Here is a 25,921-nt window from a genome sequence, read left to right on the forward strand (position 1 = left end):
AAGTGAACATGTCTGTTTTTATCATAAATAAAATAAAATATTATAAGGATTATTTTTCAAATTTTGTAGTCTTATTAAACGTAAAACATTAAGGGATTATCTTACTTCGATTTAACATTAGCCCATTAGCAACCATCTGTCTGTTGTCAATATAAAAGTATTAATAATTATAATCAATATAAAAGTATTAGCATTTAGATTTTCTGTTATACATTAAAAAAAACATTTGGATGAATTTCTGTGTATCACTCAAGATGTTTTTGATATTCCATGAAGGGAAATTTATCATTAGCAATTTATTTAAAGTATCCCTTTTATTTTTAAAAAAGTTTAAAAATAAGCTATAATTTTTTTTAAAAAAATTGGGCTATCATTCAGCAGCGGAATTCTTTTGCTAACCAGGCATGGAAAATTCAATGGGGTCAATTCACGGTCACGTACCAAACAAACCGCTTCTTTTCAATTTTCAACCGTTCTGCGCATGTCGTGATGTCTGCCGATAACGTTGACACTGTTTACATTGTTGTTGACATTGTTTAGTAACTATTAAGCTAGCCGATCAATTATTAAAAACTTCTGATTTTTTTTTAAAGATATTATTTTGAATTATTTTCTCCAAATTTTCTTAGTTATATATTTTTATTTCTTATATTAAAATTTTAATTAATATTTTCAATAGAATTATTGTTTATGCAAAATTAACTAACATCGCTTTTTAATTCGTCTGGTGCCGCTTTATTCTTTCCTTTCCCATATCCCCCCACCCCCATTTTTTCATCCGAAGGATACATTTTGACAAATGACTATGGCAGTGTTTTTGAAAAATTACATATGTTCTTTTTTACATATTATTTAAATAGTATTGAATGTTGAATTTTATGAACATAGTTCCCCCAGTTAGTTCTTTTTAAAAATAATTATTACTCTTAGATAAGTTAATATTTTAAAGCTTACTAATGAAATTATTGTATTTTTTTTCTTATGTAATTACTTTTATAAATATTGAGAGTTAGTTATTTGATGTTTTCAGTTTGCTTAAAAGAAAGAACATGAAATTCAAATTAGTATATATTGAATAAATTATGTTTACAATTTCAAATTATGAAATATAAAAGGTATGGATACCTTTTTTTAAATCTATGCAACTTATGAATAAATAATTTCATTTTAATTTGTAGAAATCATTAAAGGAAAACAAACAAAATCACGCTTTCATAATTTTTATTTACACATTACAAATATATATATATATATAGAAAGAGAGATATATATATAAAATATATGTGATAATTATTTGAAAAAATATGATCCAATGTATGTTTCAATGTACTCACTAATACAAAAAACTAAAAAAAAAAAAAAACCATGAACTATTTATCAACATTTATTTTTCTAGACACTTAGAAATAATATAAACACAGTATGACAAGAATGTCAATGTAAATGATGAAATCAATTTTATTCAACAGAAACATTCTAGATACTAAAGAACAGTTTTTTTTATCACTAATAAAAACATAATGTTGAACAGTACACTTTTAAAGCAGAACATTTATGAAATTTTTTAAAATGCTAAAGTTACATTGATAAAAATTAAATTGAATGAATATCATAAAATAAAACAAAAACATATAATAGAGTAAATTTAATAAACAACAATAAGGTCATGATATATATACATATATATATAGAGAGAGAAGTTAAATAGGATATAAAGAGGAGTTGAAAGAAACACTTTTATGCTTTCACAGAATTTTATAATTCAAAATTGATATGTTAAAGAAATAGAAAAAAAAAAGTGAAACACGCATGTAGCAATGAAGTTGGGAATAAAAATTATATAATAAATGCTGATATGGAAATTGATTTTCAATGAAAAGACCTTTATTTATTAAAACAGAAATCACTGAGGTGCACAGTGTTATAACAGGATATTATGATAACAGTGAATTTCAGTTTAAATACAATAAACTATTGACATTTCATTTTGAACAATAGAAAAGATGTTTGATATAAATTCACTTTGAATCCATCACAAATCTGCAAATGTAATTAGAAAGCTAGTAATATTCACTTCCACCTAAGTTTAGCATTATAGCAGTTGTTATTTCTGCAATAGGAGTTTGTTTACTTACGTTAATTAAATTTAGATAAGATTTTGTAAAAAAATGCAATGTAATACTCATGTAAACATTTTAAAACCTTCTAAGCATATTCAAAATTATCAGAAATTTCATCAAATGTGAATGAAGTAAATTAGAAATGCACTCATGATTTTGTTTGATTGTTTTTGGTGGCAAATCGCTTACCGATTTCTTTTTCTTCGAAGAGTTTTTCTAACAAATTACTGGAACAGCTATATTTAATAAATGGACACAAACTGAAGGAATTCTTCAAAATGATCGGAGCATATCATTGACTTCGAAGGCTTGAAAAAATCTATACCAAAGCTATCAACCCAAGTCAGGTTTGTTGAAAGGAAAATAAAAAAACACTTTATCATGACAGTCACTCTTGTATTTCGCATTAAAGCATGCATCCATCAGCACACCAGTATTTCCTCTGTTAACACATAATAAGAGGAAAGAAAATGACTCAAAAATTATAACTTCAAATGTAAACAAAAAATCCGCTTCATACTTGGCGGAGAACGTTAATGGCAGACTGATCGACGAGAGCGGCGCGGATGAAACTTAAATGCCATGCGCAAGAGGTACATGACATGTGACTTTTACGTCACATGAATTGACCCCATTACGCGAATATCAAATCGTTTCAATAATGGAAAAATAGAAATATGCTGTTTATATCTATTTAAGGATATCATATATGAAATTTGTTTGGAACATTGAATATCTGCAGAAACTTGTTTTTTTTAAAAACAAATAAATATTTTTCTGTGGAGACTTGAGTGCGAAAGAAATCTTGTTTTCGTTACGATGACGAAAATCTTGCGTGATGAGTTTCCTCTGAGCGAAAATGTAGACGGCATTTGTTTGTCTGATAAAGCTTTTAGGGCGCACGTTCTTTTATTGGAAGTGAATAATAAACCCTATGTCATTTCTGTACCCTCCAGGGAGGTGAGAACAAGTCACCATGTTGAAGCTTCTCATTCCCATTTTTGAGGTCTCTCAAGACACCCTATGTTATGGCAGCAATGATGTGAGCCAATTTGACATCAGAATTTTTCAATCTAATAATTTCATCTCTTAGGGAAGTTCTTTGCTACAATCACAGACCATAAAAATAATTTGACAGTGTTTCAGACCCTATTTACTAGTGGAAAAGCATCTGTATCATTATTCAGTTACCAAGTAGCTTTCAAGCATTTCATTTAACTTTCTTATTATCTTTTTTTTTTCTATCGCTGTTTCTTTTATTTTAACGTTCCTTGATTCTAATGTTGAAGGAAAGATGTTCCACTGATTTGCATCATTTCTGTCAGTACGTAGAAATGTACGTCACGTTCTGCATTTTGCAATAATTTATTTCCTTTTCTTTTTAATTGCCTGAAGTCATTTCATACAAAGTATTTATACCTGAAATTAATAAGATTTTAAAATAAAGTCTTATTAATGTATTGTTTGATAGTTGAAAAATTCTGTTGTCTTATAGTGTTTGAAAAAGATGGCTTTACCAGTGATATATATTAGAACCTTTATTATATTGGTGAAATATTGGTAAAGTTTCGGCTTCGGAACAGAGGTGTTACGAGCGCCTTTGGTTAAAAAACTAATTTTAACTTTAATCATACTAGAGTTATAACTTGCTTTTACAACTCTAAAATCAGAATTAACTGCGCGCGAAACCAATGTATGTTTTTGTATATGGCAACTAAAAAAGCAAGCATTTTTAAAATTATATATAGCATGAAAATAGAATTGTAAGATAGATAGATAATAAAATGGAGTCAGATTAATAACGAGTGGATTATTTCACATTACGATCCCACATCTTTGAATCTTATTAGCGGAGAAACGACTGAATGAAATGAAATTCAGGTAGAGTCTCAACATTGTGGTGAACCCGGACGTGATTGCTAAAAATACGGTACGTCTGTTTTTATTTGCAATAAGAATTAAGTAGTGAAATAAAAATGGAGATGTCCGTTAAGAAGCGATCACCTATTAGATCTAACTTTACGAAAACGTATAATGTGCTAATTGAAAAATTAAAAGTCGATGAACCTAAGGAAAAAGAAATTAAATCACTTTTCGGCAATTTGGAACGAATTTATTCGGATATGGCCAAATTAGATAATGAAATATGTAGTTTTCTTCTGAAAAATTCGGATACCGAAAAGTATGAAGATGAGTATATGAAAATCGAAGAATACAGCACAAAAATGATTGATGCGAAAGTAAATGTGGACATATATTTGACTAAACTTTCTTACGCTGAAAAGGAAAGCGTTGGTTCTGTTTCTCCTAGAATTAAACGAAAACTTAAGTTACCTAAAATAGAACTCGTTAAATTTAACGGTGAAATTAAGAATTGGCTGGCTTTCTGGAGTCAATTTAAGCGTATTCATGATGAAGATAAATTAGAAAATGAAGACAAATTTCAATATTTGATCCAATGTGTAAGTGAAGGAACTAGAGCTCGGGAAATTATAGACAGTTATCCTCCAACAAATGCGAATTATTGCAAGGCAATAGAAAGTTTAAAATCGCGTTTCGGAAAGAATGAGTTGCTTATTGAATACTACGTTCGTGAGCTACTAAAATTAGTTATAATAAATGCTTCAGAAGCTAAAAGGAAATTAAGCACGTCGCAAATTTATGATAAATTAGAAACTTACTTAAGAGCTCTAGAATCAATTGGTTTAACATCAGACAAGTATTCAGCAATGCTTTTCCCCCTGGTGGAATCCTGCATACCTGAAGATATTTTCAGGGTATGGCTGCGTAATCCAATTATAATAGCAAATCATGACCCGGAAAGCAATGCTTATTCAGAAAAACTGAAAAACTTATTACTCTTTCTGAAAACAGAAATAGAAGGTGAGGAAAGAATTCGCTTAGCGAAATCAGGATTTGCACCTAAGGTGCGTAATGAGAGGAATTCTGATTCTGTGGCTACTGCTACAGATTTGTTTTCAGGAGGTACAGAAAAAAGAAAACATAATACCATCTGCGTTTTTTGTGAAAAACCTCACGAAAGCAAAGAATGTTACTATGCCAAAAAATTTGATTTTGAAAAGAAACAAAAGATTTTGAAAAATAAAAAATGCTGCTTCACTTGTTTAAAGCCTGGCCATAGATCAAGAATTTGCAAGTCAAATCTACAGTGCCTGCTTTGTAATAAGAGGCATTGGACTTTGATGTGTCCAGAACTGCCAACAAACAAGCCAAAAGTCAAAACACCTGAGGTGAAAGAGAATCTAAATGTCAATTTATCCAATCAGTGTGCTGCTGAAGAAGTTCTCCTTCAAACATTGCAAGTTAATATTAAAGCAGAAGGCAAAACACGCAGAGTACGAGCTCTTATTGACAGTGGTTCGCAGCGATCATATTTATTAAAGAAAACAATTAAAGAAATGAATCTGAGGCCCATTGAAGTTAAAAATATCATACATTCGGTATTTGGTGGATCTACGTTAGAAAAACAAGATCATGGACTATATGAAATAACCCTTCAGAATTTGAATACGGGATTCACTTACGATATGCAAGTCCTCGATCAGCCAAATATTTGCGGAAAAATACCTCGGATCCACAAAGAAAATTGGCAAAAGGAGTTGAAGAAAAAGAATATAATATTCTCTGATCAAGGCAAAGATTGTCCGGACATTGAATTGCTGATAGGGGCTGACTTTTGCGGACAGCTATTCTCAGGAAATATATATGCTCTGAAATGTGGATTAGTAGCATATGAAACAAAATTAGGCTGGCTGATCATGGGTAAAGTTTTTGGAGGAAAAGAGGAAAATACTTCCGCTCAACTGGTGACTTCAATGCTAATACAAAATAGCTCTATCGCTGATCTTTGGAAATTAGAAACTTTAGGTATTATGGATCCAGTTGAAACTAAATCTAAAGAAGAAATGAAAAGAAACGCAATGGATCATTTTATGAAAACAGTGGATAGAGATGAAAATGGCAGATACATAGTTAAGCTACCTTGGATAGAAGCAAAAGAAATTCTACAAGACAATACATCAACAGCTGAACAACGTTGTATCCGTACTTCACAAAAGTTAAAAGGTGAAAAGAAATATGCAGAATATGAAGCTGTTTTTGAAGAATGGCTTGAGGAAAATATAATAGAGAAAGTGCCCAAAATAGAGGAAGGAAATCCAAGTTATTATTTGCCGCACCGAGGTGTTTTTAAGGAAAACTCATCAACCAAAGTACGTCCAGTGTTTGATGCTTCTTGTCGAGTTAAGAAAGTTCCGTCCTTAAATGACTGTCTGGAAAAGGGACCAAATTTAATAGAGCAAATTCCACCCATTTTAAAAAAATTCAGACAAAATAACATTGGAGTAATTTCTGATATTAAAAAAGCCTTTCTTCAAATCTCAATTGCAAAAGAGGATCAAGATGTTTTGCGATTTCTTTGATGGAAAGATTACGAAACAAGAAAATTTGAGATACTTCGTCACCGCCGTCTTGTTTTTGGCCTCACTTGTAGTCCTTTCCTCTTGGCAGCGGTTTTGATGAATCATCTAGAGGAAAGTAAAGAGTGCTTTCCTGAAACCTCCGAAATATTGAAGAATTCCTTTTATGTAGATAACTGTGTGACATCCGTGCGCAATGAAGATGATCTTACCCGATTCATTCAAGAAGCAAAGCTGTTGCTTTCCAAGGCTTGTTTTGATCTTCAAGGTTGGGAATATACAACGGACCTAAGTCGGGACGAGCCAACCGTTCCAACCTCAGTACTGTTATGGAATACAAATGAAGATTTCCTTTTCTGTGATTTACAAAATACAGAATTTAATTTTGATGTTTGCAGTAAAAGAAATATTCTGTCAACGTCTCAAAAGATATTTGATCCACTTGGATTTTTATGTCCTGTGACAATATGTTTAAAACTCTTAGTGCAAAATATTTGGAAAAGAAACTTAGAGTGGGATGAAATTCTACCAGATGACATTCAGAAAAAATTCAAAACTTTGATTGTTGATTTGAAATTGCTGTCTGAAGTTAAGATCCCTAGATGTGTAAAGATCAATGGCTGCACAGAAGGACTAAGTCTTCATACCTTTTGTGATGCCAGCAAAGTTGCATACAGTTCTGTCGTATTTTTGAGAAATACCTTGGGAGAGGAAGTCAAAATATATTTTATAGAAGCAAAAAGTAGAGTAGCACCTTTAAAGGTTATTACAATACCTCGTGTAGAATTATTGGCATGCTGCATTGGAGCTAGGTTAACTTCAGACATTAAAAATTCTATGTCTTTGAGAGACGTACCTACTTTTTATTGGACAGATTCTTCTGTTGCTCTTCATTGGATTCAAAAAGAAGATCATTGGGGTACGTTCGTGAATAACAGAGTAGAAGAAATAAGAAGTCTTTCTTCAAAGGATGCTTGGAAGCATCTCCCAGGCACTTGCAATCCTGCTGATCTCCCTTCCCGTGGTTGCTCAATCCAAGGATTTTTGAAATAGAGATGGTGGGAGGGTCCACAGTGGTTGAAACTTCCAGAAGAAGAATGGCCAGCGACAGACTCTGAATACAATTTTGAAGAGGTTTTCCGGGAAAGGAAAAAGAGGGTCGTAACTTTAGTCAACTCTACAGATCTGAATAAATCCTGGTATTTGTACAAGTTCTCAAGATATTCCAAAATTGTGCGAATGATAGCATGGATGCTACGATTTGTACAAAATTGCCGAAGTCCAATTAACAAGATGAAAGATCTTTTAACTGTTGCAGAACTAGATGCCGCCGAAAGAAAGGTGATACAAATCGTGCAACAAGAAACCTTTAATAACGAAGATGCAAGATCAAAACTTAAATCACTCTGTGTGTTTAATGATTCTGATGGACTAATTAGATTGAAAACTAAAATTACAAGACGAGATGATGAAGAAAATTTTAGATACCCTCTAGTATTGCCTTGTAAGCACCCATTAGTGGAGAGATTGATTTTCGAACATCATTTGATCTCTTCCCATGCTGGAGTTCAAGTTGTCCTAACAGATATCCGTCAAAAATTTTGGATTCTGCAGGGACGAAAAACTGTCCAGAAAGTGCTCTCAAGGTGTATAAGATGCAAAAGATATACGAGCAAGAAAATTGAATCAATTCCTGCGCCACTACCGGAAGATCGTGTACGGGAAGCCTTGATATTCGAAGTCACTGGAGTGGATTTAGCAGGGCCGCTTCATTTAAAGGATGGGAAAAAGGCCTGGATCTTGCTTTTTACTTGCGCTGTATATAGGGCCATTCATTTGGAATTAATACAGAGTCTTTCAACTAATGGATTCCTTCTAGGTTTTAGAAGATTCGTCGCAAGACGAGGGCGACCTAGGACTATATACAGCGATAACGGAACAAATTTTACGGGAACAAATAATTTGATGGGTTCTCTTGATTGGGACAAGATTGTCAATGACGCCTCCGTCTTAAGAATTCAGTGGAAATTTAACCCCCCAACAGCTGCTTGGTGGGGCGGATTTTTTGAGAGCATGATTAAGATGGTGAAGAAGCTTTTAAGAAGAGTTTTAGGAAAGGCATCGCTTCATTACGAAGAAATGTTCACCATTCTTTGTGACGTAGAAGCCAACATCAATTCTAGACCTCTGAATTATCTATCGGAAGATCCGAATGATTTAATTCCACTGACTCCCTCAATGTTCATTCAAGAGACTACAAAGGTAGGAGTTCCCGATTTGGATACTTTGGATAAAGTAAATATCTCCAAACGATATCAGTATCAACAAAAATTACGAGAGGACTTGAGGAAAAGATTTCGAAAAGAATATCTAGGCTTGTTAATCCAGAAGAAGCCAAAAGGAAAGGAATCTAGGCAAGTGCAAGTGGGAGATATTGTTATAATTGAAAGTGATATCAAAAAGCGACTAGACTGGCCTTTGGGATTGGTAATCGAAGTGTTTCCTGGGAAAGATGGCTGCATCCGAGTAGTGAAGCTAAAAACAGCGAGTGGGGAACTTGTGCGTCCAGTGCAACGTTTATACCCCTTGGAATTAGACCATGACGATCCTGTGGGTGCGAGAAAAAACGAACCGGTTGCTTCGTATGAAGAAATCGAAATCCCGAGCTCGGAAAATAACGACTATGAAACAAAAACTAGAAGTGGAAGAAGAGTGGTTAAACCTTCACGTTTTAAATAACTTTTGAACTTTATTATGTACTTTTCAAATATGTGCATTTCATGTTTTGATTTCTAAATATTTTGAATGCAATATTTTGTTAATTTTGATTTTGTAACCTCCTAATTTAAAAATCAAAAGGTGGGAGGATGTTACGAGCGCCTTTGGCTAAAAAACTAATTTTAACTTTAATCATACTAGAGTTATAACTTGCTTTTACAACTCTAAAATCAGAATTAACTGCGCGCGAAACCAATGTATGTTTTTGTATATGGCAACTAAAAAAGCAAGCATTTTTAAAATTATATATAGCATGCAAATAGAATTGTAAGATAGATAGATAATAAAATAGTCAGATTAATAACGAGTGGATTATTTCACATTACGATCCCACATCTTTGAATCTTATTAGCGGAGAAACGACTGAATGAAATGAAATTCAGGTAGAGTCTCAACAAGAGGGTTTCATGTTTAAGAACTTTCCTTATTCCACCGAAGAATTGCCGTGTAAGCGGTTCCAATACTCGCTAAATATGTCGTTGCCAAATGTCCTTCGGCTAGTATAGTGAGAAAGTTCGGAGGATTCAAAATTACGAATTCTTCAAACAATAATCCTAGTGTTGCTTTAAAACGGGGCTTTAATATAATTACATTGAAATAAACTTGGTTTTCTGGTTTAATGCTGAGTCGAGGTTTTACGTTTTGAGACTCTGGTATCGAATCTCATTACAATATTGTTTCTTGAAGAAACAGCTCTGCGTACATAGAGGACGGTTTGCTCTTTGGTGCGGAAACAGTCATAAGTCTTAACAGATTCTACAGGGACGCCGCTTAAGTGGCAACAAAGGTTGAGATTACAAATCCGGATATTCGCTTGCATACAGTGTGAACGGATTATTTCCTGACGCTACATGTAAACAATAGATGTCTGGCGGTGAAGCATTGTAGTCCAGAAATTAAAAGTATAACTGATGCTTTTCTAAAGAGAGTATTGTAAATTATCTTCCTATTTATTCTATGAAAGCCATAATCGCCTGCAAATTGGGTAAATAATCCTATGTTGTTTCCTGTTATCATACTTTTTTATATAATTCGTTGCATTTTGTATCCATAAATCTTAATTCTCTTTATTTTAAATTGTTTATGTACATCAGAGGAGATAACAAAATTAGATTTAACTGAACAGTAATGCTAAATGAGAAGTATTTTACTTGCATTCCTTAGTTAATAAATCTCAGCTCCGTTGTATACAGATAAAAATTGACTAGTAATGATGTATCCAGTGAAAGCAAATCCGAAAGATCTTTTATGTACGTTTCGGATGGGATGCTTTTGATGTTTCTACATGCATCCCACATTGTTTTTATAGAGGAAAAGAAAAGCAGGACAGATTCGGAATGGTATATCTTTTTGAAATTATGAATGGTGCCATAGTTTGTGTTGTAGCACGTTTTTTAGGGTTATAACTTAGTGTACATATTCAGGTAAATATGTAACGCTTTTTTAGATGATTTTTTTTTAATATTTCAGTTAATTCTATTCATATAAAACGCCAACCTCAATATATAACATAATATTGCTATCTTTACGTATAATAATGGATGAATATGTGTGTTGATGCTTTACAGGCCATACCGTTTAATTTACTGCTACCAATTTGGTACATATATATAAATGTGCGCCCGAGAGCGATTTTTTAAAGAATTTTAATTAGAATTTTAGTTTATTAAAAATCAAGCTGAATTCTAGTGTTTTTCGCATGATAAATTTCAAAAAATATTACTGCAAAAAATTAATTTTACACAATTTAAAATTTTTTAAAAATGTTCCTTTTAATGATACCAATTTAATAGTCAAGCAAATTTGTGCTTGACTATTGTGCTGAATTTTGACAATTTTATATATATATATATATATATTGCTGAATTTCCAACAATAAGTTACATTGTTTCCCAATAAGTTACATTGTTTCCCTGCAATTCAAACTGTTATCATTGTTTCATCAAATATTGAATCTCATGATTTTCTACCCTTGTTGAAAGTTAAAGAAGGATGATTCTGTTTAATATTTATGTAGCTTTTAAGTTGTAAAAAAAGTAAAGCTTCATTATCATGAAATTTCAAAGATAGGTTAACCAAATATTTAAGTTTTTAATAGCATTATGATATTATTTAACTAGTCTCTATTAGAAAGATTCATATATGCAATAAACGGAACTTAAGATGATAAAAATAATACAGCTTTAATATCAGACAATTTTGTGGCATCGTAGACATGAAATTATGTCTAAACAGTTTATTGAAAATCAAATATAACCAATATTCTCTTGAACTATTTCATCACCTGGGATGACTAGTATATATATATGTAATGATATCTTAAAATCTAATTGAAATCCTAATTAATTTCCAACTTTTATCTTATTTTAATCCATATTAACTTCATTTTAAAATGTTCTATTTCTTAACAAAATTCCACCTTTTTTATTTAGTTAATCCTTCACGAGCTCTGTAAAACGGCTGTAATCAGCAAGTTCTCATGTTCCGAGTGAAGAAATAAAAAATCTCTAATGTTTGCAACACTCTTTTAAAGATACCTATATTTCCATTTCTTAAATCTGCATGTGTTAAAGAAATCCCTATCAAAATTTCACTATAAGATCACTTAGGGAAAAATTTCTGTCTTTAGCACTTGTATCGGGATGTGAACAGGCATAACAGTTTCATCACCACTTCTTGTACATACTATGCCTCCCAGATGCAATAAATTGAAAATTTTAAAATTTCAAAAGTGTCTTCTTCTTACCTATGCATCTGTTAACTTATGTTTACACAAAGAGAGAGAGAATGAGATACATTAAATGTAAGGCAATTTGATACAAAGATTGGTAAAATCTGAACTATTTAATTTTATAAAACTTGAAAAACACTAGAAAAAACAAATTCAATGTTTGCATTGTGCATGCACCCAAAATGGGTGGTATAATTTCTTGCTGTTTTATAATTTTTAAGTGATTGTATAAGTGTTCTGAATCTGATACAGATATCTTAGAGTCAGACACAATGTATATTCTCAGATGAATTGTGCAAATTTTCTATTTCTAAACTCTTTTCTTCACTCATATATGATTATATATTTTCTTGTAAGGCATTTTCTTTTATCATTTTCACTTCATCATGGCATGGAAGCTTAAATTTGTATGAAACATATACAAGTCTGCTCTTCTAGATGTTAAGAGTCTTTTTTTTAATTTTTTTAATTGTTTTATTATGAATCTTTACTGCTCTATAATCTTATCCATAATATTTATTTTTTCCATTGCTCATCTTTTTCTTGCAAATGTACAGTATCTATGTTTAGCTGAATATCATATAATTTCATTTGTTACCAGTTTCATAAATGAAACTTAATCCATCAAATTGGTCAGATGGTTTCAAATCTGGCCCACCTGGCATCAATAGACTTAAAATCTCTATTATTTGGTGAATTAGACAATATTAAATTCAATCCTACCTTTATAAATTTATCAAGAATTAGTATCTAGTGAAGGAGATATTGATGATAAGATATCCTCTAAATTGCTAAATTGTCTTTTGGCCAGATGAACTAGTACTTCATTTAAATGACTTTATTATTAGTTATAAAATAGAAACCAATTTTCCATTAAAACAAACAATATTGGAGATTATTGTAAGTGCTGTTGCTTTTAAACAACAACAAAAAGTTGGAGGGCGGGGGGTGCTACCCTTCAGTTTCATTTAAATTCTAGAGTATTCTTTTCAGAATCTTGATGGTAGTTTTTTTTTTTTTGTGGCAATAATTTTGTTAATAATTTGGACAAATCTTTTATTTAAAAATGAAGAATACATAATATTTCTATATAATTCTTTTTTATTCCAATTTGATAAGAATTGATCACAACTAATTTTTCATTTTGCTAGATACTCAGTTTTGGAGTAACTACCTACCCTATTTTCAATCAATGCTAAAAAAGTACTAATCTACCCGTTAGTCATTTACTAATCAAATCACAAGACATTATACATGTATTAACTTTGAATGCTTCTATGTACGAAGCACTACTTGTTAATGGCTGTCAATTTGCATTACAACAGTTGTTTTATTATTCTTATTCAGTGATGATATTGGTAAGAAATTAAAATTGTGGTACTTGTATTTGATTCGTAATTTAGCTGCTCTCTTTATGCTGGAACAAATGTCAGATTTTTTTTTTTTTTGCAATTTTTTCCTCCTTGATTTTTTTTCTTTTTATGTGTGTGTGAAAAAATAGAAAAAAGGAACTGAATATTTAAGAAGTTTATACAAAATAAATTCATGAATTATATATAAAACGCTTTTTATAATATTTAATATGATTATTAGTGTAAGAAAATTTAAATGCTTATTTTATGTTTCTATATTTATTCTATCTTGAAAATAAGCTTTATAGAAAGAACTTCTTGGTAAAATTTTATGGATGTGTTTATGATACTAAAATTATTGATGTATATCAAATTTTGATTTACTACAGGTGATGGAAAATTCATATTTGATTTCCTTCTCTTCGCTTGTGTTTTGTCTAATATCTCAAAACATTGCCAAAAAAAACCCTTTTCTTTTACATACTAGCAAGTAACTTTTTTTGCTCCTTCTATAGCTTTAGGAAAATGGAAATTAACAAGCCAAAATAAACGAGAGTTTACAGATTAGGAGAGTACTTATTGGGATCTCTTGTAACAGATCCATGACTTTTAATTGCATGATGAGATATAAGCTAATATTTGTGCAATAGTTTGAATAGTGTTGTTGTACAATCTGCAAAGATGGGAAACTTAATAAATTTGCAATAATTTAGAAAATTAATGAATAAAGTAATATTTACGGATCATGGTCAGACATATGGCAAAACTAATATTTATATTGAAATATATATGGCATTGAAGGCACAGTAGGTGGCACATTTAAAATTTGTGCTGTGTGGTCCATATAGTTATAATACATAGAAAAGTGGTTAATTATCTTGAATAATGGCTGTTTTCTGATCTTATGTATTTTCATATAATTGAACACAATTTCAATAAAATTTTCTGAAAGTTTTCATCATGCTGAGATTCTGGTTTGAAAAGGCATTGAAATCAGTCCATAAAAAAACTCCGATTTTCATGATTTTGGATAAGAACTCATAAGACATTTTCGTCAACTTGACTGAAAATTGAAAATGAATTAATTGAGTACATTCATTTGGTAGCTGTTGATTAAAGAGGTGCCAGGCATAAAAAAGGGGTGTTTTGAACAAAGAATCGATTGTTTTCTTTTTAATATTAACCATTTAAAAAGAAGGAGAAACTTGAAAGAAACATAATGATCTAGCGATACATTTAATCTAGAAATGAAAATTTTATTAGGTTGAAAATATCAAAGGGAAAGAGGGCAAATAAATTTTGTATCCAAAAGCTATAAAAACATCTGCTTTTTTTTTTTTTGTAATTTTTAGAGGAAAGTAAATGATATGATTATCTTCTATAAGTGACAAAAATATGTATTTAAAAGGATTTAATAAAACATTGCCATAGATTTCAACTATCCATGCCAAGTCAACCCATGATTTAAAATGTGTTAAAAAATCCCTTCCTAAAGATGTAACAAACCCTGTCTCTTGCATGTTGGGTCATTAAATATGTTCAGTATGCAATTCTTTTGTTGGCACACATCAATTCTGAATACACTTCGTGCCAGATCATCTGTATTATGTCTCTGTCATATTACAGATGTAGCAGCTGTAACATGGGCTTTCAAATATGGGATGGTCATTGGATATGAAGAGCCTACAAGGAACCACATTGGTATATTGGTCAGTCAATTTATATAGATAGTGGTCTGTAATACCCAGATTGCATTCTGTGTGTTCTTTTTTTTTTTTTTTTTTAAAGAAGTTACATGAATGTGTCTCTATATTTAACTAGAAATTTATACCATTGCTGCTATCACAACATTGTTGGAGACATAATATTGGATATGTGGCAATAATTACAGAATTGAATTGATTTATGCTGCATTATAAAAGGGTTGCATTCAGAACATTCTGTAATCCTTACATTCCAAATTTGAATGTACTATCTCTTGTGGTATGTATATTTGAAATCAATATAACTATTACTATTGTGTAGGTAGATTAATAAGTTTAATACATAAATTCATTTGGACTTGTCATGGATATCACTGCTTTCTTAATCTGAGTATATTTTAGATAGGTGCAGCAAATGATTCTCAGTAAATTTTAAACAGTTTGTTTCCATTTTTATTTGGTATCTTTAGCCCTAATGTTGCTTTATAATGGGATGTTAATTTAACTAAACTAAGCGTATTTGGTCTCTTATAAATAAGAAAATTGCTTTTCCTTTCACTTACAACAAAATAATGATTATAATTTTGATAGATTTCTGATGATTTGCTTGATCCAAGCTACTTTTGAAATAGTATAATTTCTTGATTGGATGAAAGGATGATTATTTTTTTATTTGAACGGGAAACAAAAAGTTGTAAATGTTAGAATATATAGAGATAGATAATGGTACTGAAAATTATTAATTTCTCTTTCAGGCAAATTGACTTCTGCTAGTGACCATTAGTGAATGACAGGTAGTTTTTTATTTCGTTGGAAATGAAGCCAGAATATAACTGAGAAATAGCTGACGTATTTGAAATTTAGCTGATCATAAGTGAATGAAAGGTAGATTTTTCCCTTGGATATTAAGCTAGACTATAGCTGAGATATAGCTAACATATTTGAAATTTAACTGATCGTAAGTAAATGAAAGGTAGTTTTCTCCCTTGGATATCAAGCGAGATTATAACAGCTGTAGCTAACATATTTGAAATTTAACCGTGAAAATATTTCAATCTCGTTTATTTATTTTGAGAAAATTTAATTCTCAACATATACAATGGAGATTTGTATAAATGCAAGGGAGAAAAATTCTGTGAACAATTTATCTGTTAAACCATGTGTAAGTGATACAGATACCCATAGTCAAACTCTCATAAGTGGCAAAATGTTCACATGTGATGTTTGCAGTAAACAATTTTCTCAGTTAAAATATTTAAAGAGACATTATCTTCGTCATAAGAATGAAAATCTTTTTAGTTGTGATAAGTGTGGTAAAACATTTCATCAGAAGTATATTTTAAAGCAACACTATTATACTCATGCAGAAGAAAAAGCTTTTGTGTGTGATGTATGTCATAAAGCATTTAATGCACAAAGTTATTTGAATGCACATTATCGTCGCATTCATGCCGAGGAAAAACCATTTGCTTGTGATATATGTGGTAAAACATTTTCTAAAACATATGATTTCACTGTGCATAAACTCATTCATTCAAGTATGAAACCGTATGTGTGTGATGTTTGTGGGAAAGGATTTATGAGAAAAAGGTCTTTAACTCAGCATTATAATCGTTATCATACAAATGAAAAACCTTTTATTTGTGATGTATGTGGGAAAGGATTTTGTATCAAATATGATTTAAAGAGACATTCTTTGATTCACACTTATGAAAAGACTTGCATGTGTAATGTGTGTGGAAAAGCATTTTCTAGGGATAGTAGCTTAAAAGTACATTATCGTACTCATACAGGTGAAAAGCCATATGTATGTGATATATGTAGTAGAGCATTTTCTTTGAAAATTAATCTAACTTATCATTATCTTTCTCATACAAAAGAAAAACCTTTTGTATGTGATGTGTGCAGTAATACATTCTGCCGTAAAAGTGATTTAAATAGACATTATCGTATTCATACAAATGAAAAACCTTATGTGTGTGATATTTGTGACAGATCATTTCATTTTCAGAGTGGTTTGGATTCTCACTCTCATACTCATACAAAAGAGTCTCATTCATGTGATATATGCGATAGGAAATATTCTTATAAGCGTGATTTAAAAAAACATTATCGTCGCGTCCATATAAACGAGAATTCTTTCAATGTTAATAATAATGCATTTTCTGATAAAAGTACTATGCAGCCTTTATCTTCTTAATAAATGGTAGGTTCTGTTATTATTTATTGAATGGAGTATCTCATTTCAATGTAATGAGCTCATGATAAAAAAAAATATATATTTTTACTATATATATAAATTTACTGTATATCAAAATATATATTTATATATATGTATGTTCTTCATTCATTAATTTTTTTAAAATCTGCATTGTTATGAATCTGAGCATTATTTGAACACATATTCAGGGTAAACACAAAGTTTTACTCTAATTATGAAATTGTTCAAAAACTGTTAAGATAAATGTTTGTTTGGATACATTGCAAGTATAGTTATAATTTTTTAATAAAATCATGTACTTGAATTTATTTCAATGGATATCCTCTTGGTTTGCTTGTAGGATGTCAAAGTGATATTCTAGTAGTCACCAAATGTTCTTTAACATATGTGTAACATCTAACATTATGATGTGCTAATTTTAATTCCACTAATACGAATGCCAACCAAATTCAGCAAATAATACCTCACCTCAGGACTGCTACTTCTGGGAAAGGAATAATAATGATAATAATTCTGCCTTATTTTGTATATTTTTATTGCCGTTATTTTATGCCTTTTCATTAGAAGGATTGCTTCCATAACAATGTTCTGGATCTGAACACAAATGAGTGATTTCATTTTATGAAACCAAAGTATACTTTTTGTTCTTTCTTTCGTTGATACTATATTGCTTAAAATCATGCCTTCCCTTATATAGTCTCTCTTCATGTAGTACTACTAAAAGTTAAGCTGTCTAATGTTGCCAAAATTACATTTTTATTACATTGAACAGATCTTTTGTAATAAATATTTATGTTAAAGGCATAACTTTATCTTTAAACCTATACTGCAGAATGGAGTGAATAAAAATAAAATTTCTAAAAAATTTTAATGCTGTCATAACCAAAAATAAACGATACTTTTAGGTAGACTCCTATAAGAAGACTACCTATTATGCTTTGTTATTCCTTTCTTAGATTGAAGGGAAAATATGTACAGAAAATGTTATGGTTTATTGGATTGATATCGCTTTATTTGTTTTCTTCACTTTAAAAATACTTTATCCTTCTATGTAGTTACATTATTAAAAAAAAAAAAAAAAAAAAAAAAAACGTAGTACTATTTTGCTTAGTCAGATTATCAGATTACTTTTTTTTTTTTTTTGATAAATTTTGTTCTGATTTAGTCAGTGTAAAATTTTATATCAAGGGTTTATTATTATTATTATTTTGAATAAATGGGGTGAATACAAACAGGGATAATTAATTTTTGTAATTATCACACAATGCCTTAAAACTTTTTTATTTATTTATTTGTCTTCGTTAAATCAGGAATATATATTCATTTTCATATATTTTAATTCAAGAAATTGATTTTATTCTCTTCAGACGGCAACTGAAATAGAGGTGGTGTAATTAGTCTTGTGATATACTTCTCCTCTATTTTATTTTCGTGTAGCTAATTGGGAACATTTTAGAAGAAATAGTTTAAATCGTATTTTATAAAATCTCTAATTGAGAGAATAATGCATACACGGCTTCATTAATATAAAAGATTCCATACAAATAGTTTTATTGGATGAAAATTTTGCTCTTTACCGATAAAGTTATGAAAAAGCTTTCTATAACCTCTTTAATCAATATTCTAGGTTTTAGACCAGTTATTGCTCATATAATTGAACTTACTTCAATTAAAAAATATATTTAACTTAGAGGATCTCAGCTTTATATTTTTAAGTTTCTCAAGTATTCCTTGTCAAACTTGTGGAAAGTTACAGGTATCCAATATACATAGAAGCTCAGATGTTGGCCTTTTGATCTAACTGGTGTTCAAAATTATAAGGTCTGTTCTAAAACAGCCCTAGTTTTGTTTCCAATTAGGATGTTAATATAATCAATTTGAGCTAAACTAGCATGCAAATTTTTTTTCCCATGTCAAATATTGTAAAGCAATTATTGTGTTTGTTTTTCCTAAATTTACTAGCAGTACCCGCACACCGTTGCACGTGGCATAGCATCCAAGAGGAAAAATTAGCTTCAAACTTAATGCCGGATTTATACTCGGCCACTTATAAGACGGCCAGTAGAAAGGCTGAAAAATGCTGTCCAGCCGATAACAAGTAATTGTCCCGACGGGACAACATGTCGCTGTGTTGTATTTTTTCTTACTGCGCATGTGTTTGTAAAATTTGGCGGGTTTTTTTTTTTTTTTCTTTTCTTTTTTTTTTTTTTTTGTCGAGAAAAAATTAATGTGGCGTGAACAGCAGCAGTAGCGTTCCAATCGTAAGGCTCCGATGAACACTGCAGCATATTAACGGAAATATAGGGGGGGGGGAATCAATAAATGCAGTACAATGGAATTCACACACAAAAAAGTTTAATCGGAAATAATGAAAGTAAGCAGTAGGGATATGTACAGCAGAAAAAAAATCAGGGAAAATGAATAGGAAAGATCGAAATATAATAATAATAAAAAAAAGTAGTAAAAAAATGGCGGCAATGTAACCCCAAACAAAACGCCACCAAAAAATTGCCAACCTCGTAAAGGGTTGTATATCAAAGTTTGGTCAATAGGAGCCCCAACTTTTAAAATTATTTTGTGTGGTGGAAGACCAGATTGATTACGAGAATTTAAAAATGCAATTGGATAATGCATAGCTTCTTCACACTCCATAACTGTATCCATTGATAAATTTGATCTGGGGTATCTAGTAAAGATGTTCATTAGTAAGAAGTGAATGTAAAGGTTCTGGAGGGGGAGGGGTCTTCTAATTTAATTTTGCCTCGTAAAAAACACATGCCATTTGATCCATCTTCCCATTTTAAAGCTGAACAATATGGTCAGACTATAGACATTATCCCTATTGAAACCGAAGCATCATTTCTGTAATCCAGACATGGATCGTAATTCAGGGCGGACTACTCCTTATCGGATTAAATATCATTAATGTTTCTTTCTTCATTTCTCCGTCTCACATTTAAATGTGTTTCTCTGTCAACATATAGGCTATCACTTCGCTCATCATGAGAATCAATCTGTCTCTGTAATTCAATTGAAGTGCGATTTAAAGAGAGACAGTTACTCCGCTCTAATGAAGACTCTCCTTCCCAAGTGTGGACATTCTTTGATATTCGCTAGCCGAACGTTTCTCTCCTCTGCACTTTTATTATCGCGCAAGAAATGAAACGTTTTGGCATGTAATGTGCTCCGGCTAAAGTAAGATATAATATTTTAATTTTTTTTGGGGGGGGGAGGGGAGGGGCATGATGAATTTTGAATCACTGTTTAAAATCAGACATAAACAAAGGAACATACCGCATATGCATACCTCAGCTCTTGCTATTTTCGCTAGCGCAATATGAGGTTTTCGCACATGCGCGGATAAGGGCAAAGCACAGATATTGCTGTTTTATGCATGCGCGAATCGTAGGTAGAAAATAACTAAAATCGCATTTGTAAAATTCCTTTGTATTTTGATATGACTTTAATATACTAAAACCTTCCCCAATAAATACCCTACAAAATGGTACAACTATCTTCAATATCAGTTAAGTATTTCTCGAGTTTTTCTCTTCCTAACATACAAACACTTTCAGGAGACTTCATTTTATACCATGTATAGACATGTGAACCAAAATTTTATCAGTCAAATAATACAAATAGCAATTTATTTTATAATATGATTGAGGCATCCGACCTCGACGGAAGCACCGATTTCCGATCATTTAAGCGATTTTTCCCCCCTCTTGTGCCCTTGCGCTGGTGTGATGTGGAAGTTTGGTGATGTGGTGACCAGCACAGTTGTCGCCCTCGTTATGCCCCACTCATGTGAATTGTCTGTTAGTACCATTATGCTGAACGTACGCTCAGATTTGTTAGTCCTTAAATGTACTTTATTTAAGCTTAAGTTACAGTTGAATTTTGATATTTAAGAAATTTATACAAAATAAATTCATGAAATATATAAAAGGAATTTTAAAGTATTTAATTCGATTACTAGTGTAAGAGAATTTAAATGTTGATTTTATATTTCTTCTATCTTAGAAATAAGTTTTATAAAAAGAAATTCTTGGCAAAAATTTTATGAATGTTTTTATGAAACTAAAATTAATGATGTATATCAAATTTTGAACAACAGCAAAGGTGACTGAAAATTCGTATTTGATTTCCTTTTCTTCGATTGTGTTTTAACTAATATTTCAAAACATTGCAAAAAAAAAAAAAAAAAAAAAAAAATACATACTAGCAAGTAGCTTTTATTGCTCCTTCTATAGCTTTAGGAAAATGGAATTTAACAAGTCAAAATAAATGAGAGTTTACAGATTAGAAGATACAGATTAGGAATATTGTAGTCTCTTGTAACAGATCCTTGACTTTTAATTGCATGATGAGATATAAACTATTATTTGTGCAACAGTTTGAACAGGGCTGTTGTACAATTTGCAAAGATGGTAAACTTAATAAATGTGCAACTATTTAGGAAATTTATGGGTAAGGTAATATTTATGGATCATGGTCAGACACATGACAAAACTAATATAAAATTGAAATATATGTGGTGTTTAAAAGATTCAGAAATAAGAAAAATAAAAAACTGTTTTAATTTGGGAAATTATGAAAAAATTTACTAAAAGCCTTTCCTTGCATGTAGTGAATGGGTTATGCAATACAATATCATGGAATTTGAGAAAGGGTTTTCATTTTTGATCATTCAGTAAATTTTGTATTCACTCTCATCCTATTTAATATATTCTAGAAAAATGGATAAAGAGATTTCACTAGATTGTCCTCTTTAAGAATCTGATAGAACTTGAGCCTCAGAGGCCTGATAGAGGAAAGACCTCTTGATTTTATTAATACTGTATTTTAAATATGATATATATAAAAAGAAAAAAAAAAAAAAACCAGCCAAAAACAAATTGTCCATCTAGATGTTTTGTCAATGGAGAAGTATGAAAATTTGTTCCTATGATTCAAAAGCTATTAAAATTTCTAATTTTAGCAAATTTTTTGAAAAAAAATCCAAAATAAACCAGTGAAAACTTTCATACTTTTTCTATAAAGGCCTGTCACATAAAAATTAGGGGCTGTTTGCAGTGCCATGAATAAATACTATGAGTGCTCAAGTTTTTTTTTTTTCTCATAATGCATGTTTTTGTACTTCATAATATAGTGAAGAAAACTAAGTATGCTTTTTGAGAAGCAATTGAAATCAAAATTTGATGCAGAATTGCAAATTTGGTAAAAAGATCACATACAAATTTCACTTGGTTAAATCATGGCATTTTTTAGATATTGTTTCCATGCATCTGAATATACAAAACGACATATGATCAGTTCTGGCAGATTTGATTCAAAATTTAAGATGGATCTATGCTTTAGAGACTAAAGAAATTTGTTCATTTAAAGAGTGATGTTTATATTTGTTTTGTTCACTTTTGTTGTGATAGAGAGACTTACAAATGTTCTTTGAATTTCTATCAAAATTTGATTTATAAAAATATTGTGAAATTTGCAATTTTGCTGAAAGAACGACTTACCAAATTTGATCCATTTATCTTAAAATGTTTTTGAGTTGTTGTGTATACAGACATAATTTCAAAAATGTGTTTATCGAAGAACTAAAAGAGATAAAAAAAGTGGACATTTGTCAAAAACTCAAGTTTGATTTTTAAAATTTAATTACAATATTTTCTTTTTTTATATTAGAAAGCAATGGATAAAAAAAGTATTTACAAACACCATATTAATGAGTACATTGTTGGAGCAATCTAACCATGCAGTGATAAATTTTTGCAAATAATTAATGGAATTAAAATTAAAAACAGAAAAAGCATATGCACTACAATAACATCCAAGTAATTTCTTTAATAGGCAGAATTTGGATGATTTCAGTGCTTTGCAGAAACTGAGCAATTGTTAAAAGTATTTCTTTCTGTTTGAAATACCAAAATGAAGTGGATTGTATATCAATGGAAAGCAAGTGCTAATTAGAAATCATTTAACAATATATAATTTAATTGAAAGAAATGAAGTATTTATCAATTTTTTTTAATAACTTAAAATTGTAAAGAAGAGTTTATCTTTTAAAGTGGGAAATACATAGTGATTAATACTATAGAAAGGTGCCACCCTAAGGAATAAAATATCCTCTGAACCCTGAAATGTACAATTCTTTAGTTGTCATATAATTTAATATAATTTTGTTTGTTACTAATCCTGTGCATTTGAAATTTTTTAATGTAATTCTTTTTAATAATTAAATTTTATAACCTTGCATCCACTTGTTTCAAATCCAATCAGTCATTGGCTGAAGACACTGAAATTAGGTATTCATTCAGCCTTTCTTTATTGCAGAACTGTTTGCATGTTATTGCCATATTTTTTTCAGCTTTCATTCTAAAAATTGCTTGCTGAAATATATGCAATGATTTCACGTAAAATATTCTCTAAAATTTATTTTCTTTTCACTCAAATTCCAGCATATCTTTAATTTTAACTTCTAAGTTGCATGGGTTATTAATTTTACCACATAATGAAAATGCTGAGTCAATGCTTCCTACTTTCTGCCTTCTTATTCAGTTTGCTACTTTGCTCTTGTGGTATATATACTGCCAGATCATAAGTTAGTAAAATTTCAAATTCAATAAAAAACAAAAACAAAAAAACTTAGAAATGAATTAAAATTTGTATGTAATCAAAACTTTTCAAACTACTATACCAAGAATTGTTATATCCAATAAAATAAAAAAAAAAATTTAGAAAGTAAAGTTGAATATGCATTTTATTTATAAAAATAAATCGACAGTATTTGAAAAAGAAGTATTTCAGTAATTTAAGACCACTAAGAAATTGGTGTCAGATTATAAGCAGTAGGTGGCACATTTAAAGTTTGTATAGTGTGGTCCATATAGTTAGAATCTATAAAAAGGTGGTTAATTATCATGAATAATGATTTGTGATCTTATTTATTTTCATATAGTTAAATGCAATTTCAATAATTTTTTTCAAAATTTTCATTCTGAGATTATGATTTGAAAAGGCATTGAAATTTGTCCATAAGAAACAACTCCCATTTAAATGAATTTGGATAAGAGCTCATGGGACATTTTATCAACCTGATTAACAATTCAAATTTTATTAATTGAATCCATTCATATGATCTGTTGATAATGAGTGACAAAAATCTGTATTCAAAATGATTTAATAAGATATTGCAATAGGTTTCTAATATCCGTGCTAAGTCAACCCATGATTTAAAATGTATTAAAAACTTCCTATTAATGAAACAAACTCTGCCTCTTGCATGTCTGGTCATTAAATATGCTCAGTATGTACTTCTTTTGTTACATGGCACACATCAATTCTGAATACAATTCTTGCCCAATGTCTTTGTAATCTGTAATATGTCTTTGTCATATTACAGAAGTAATAGCTGCAACGAGGGCTTTCAAATATGGGATGGTCATTGGATATGAAGAGACTACTAGGAACCAAATTGTTATATTGGTCAATCAATTTATATAGATAGAGGTGTGTAATGCCTGTGATCATTACACCAAGATTGCATTCTGTGTGATTTCTTTCTTTCTTTCTTTTTTTTTCTTCTTTTTTTTTAGAAGTTACATGAATGTGCCTCTATATTCAATTAGAAACTTATGCCATTCCTGCTATCACAACATTATCAGAGACATAATATTGGAGGTTTGGCAGTAATTACATAATTGAATCGATTTATGCTACATTATAAAAAGGATGCATTCAGAACATTCTGTAATCCTTGCATTCCAAATTTGAATATATATACTACCCCTTCTAGTATGTATATTTGAAATAAATGTAACTATTACCATTAGTTAGGTAATTTGATTCAAATATTCATATGGACTTGTCATGGATATCAGTGCTTTCTTGATCTGAATATATTTTAGATAGGCATAGCAAATGATTCTCAGTTAATTTTATACACTTTATATTTCCATTTTTATTTGGTATCTTTAACCCTAGTGTTGCTATAAAATAAGACATTGATTTAACTAAACTAAACATATTTGGTCTGTTATAAATAAAAAAAAAGAATTATTACTTTTCCTTTCACTTAAAAAAACAAACAGTGATTATAATTTAGACAGATTTCTGATGAGTTATTTGATTCAAGCTGCTTTGGAAATAATATAATTTCTTGATTGGATGCAATGATGGTTACTTTTTTATTTGAAAGGAGAACAAAAAGCTGTTAATGATGGAATATATGGAGATAGATAATGGTACTGAAAATTATTAATTTCTCTTTCAGGCAAATTGACTTCTGCTAGTGACCATTAGTGAATGACAGGTAGTTTTTTTAAATTTCCTTGGAAATCAAGCGAGGCTATTACTGAGATATAGGTGACATATTTGGAATTTAACTGACCATAAGTGAATGAAAAGTAGTGTTTTTTTCTTGTATATGAAGCAAGAAACTCAACTATAACTCAGATATAGCTGACATATTTGAAATTTAACTGTGAAAATATTTCAATCTCATTTATTTGTTTTGAGAAAATTCAATTCTCAAAATATACAATGGATATTTGTATAAATTCAAGTGAGAAAAAT

At 30.3% G+C, this 25,921-nt stretch overlaps 1 protein-coding gene across 3 annotated transcripts in view; it reads left to right on the plus strand.

Moving 5' to 3' along the window:
- Nucleotides 1–10,138: 10,138 nt before the first annotated feature.
- Nucleotides 10,139–25,921, plus strand: part of LOC129989405 (gastrula zinc finger protein XlCGF7.1-like) — a 29,370-nt gene continuing 13,587 nt past the window's right edge. Inside the window, exons 1-2 of one of the 3 annotated variants that reach the window (XM_056097923.1) lie at nucleotides 10,139–10,322; nucleotides 15,879–16,008. The gene's annotated coding sequence lies outside the window, so the exon portion shown is untranslated. The remainder of the gene's footprint in view (nucleotides 10,323–15,878; nucleotides 16,009–25,921) is intronic. The other 2 variants (XM_056097924.1, XM_056097922.1) reach the window with 2 other exon arrangements.

The sequence above is a fragment of the Argiope bruennichi genome, chromosome 10 (assembly GCF_947563725.1).
Source record: "Argiope bruennichi chromosome 10, qqArgBrue1.1, whole genome shotgun sequence".
In the NCBI taxonomy this organism is placed as follows: domain Eukaryota; kingdom Metazoa; phylum Arthropoda; class Arachnida; order Araneae; family Araneidae; genus Argiope; species Argiope bruennichi.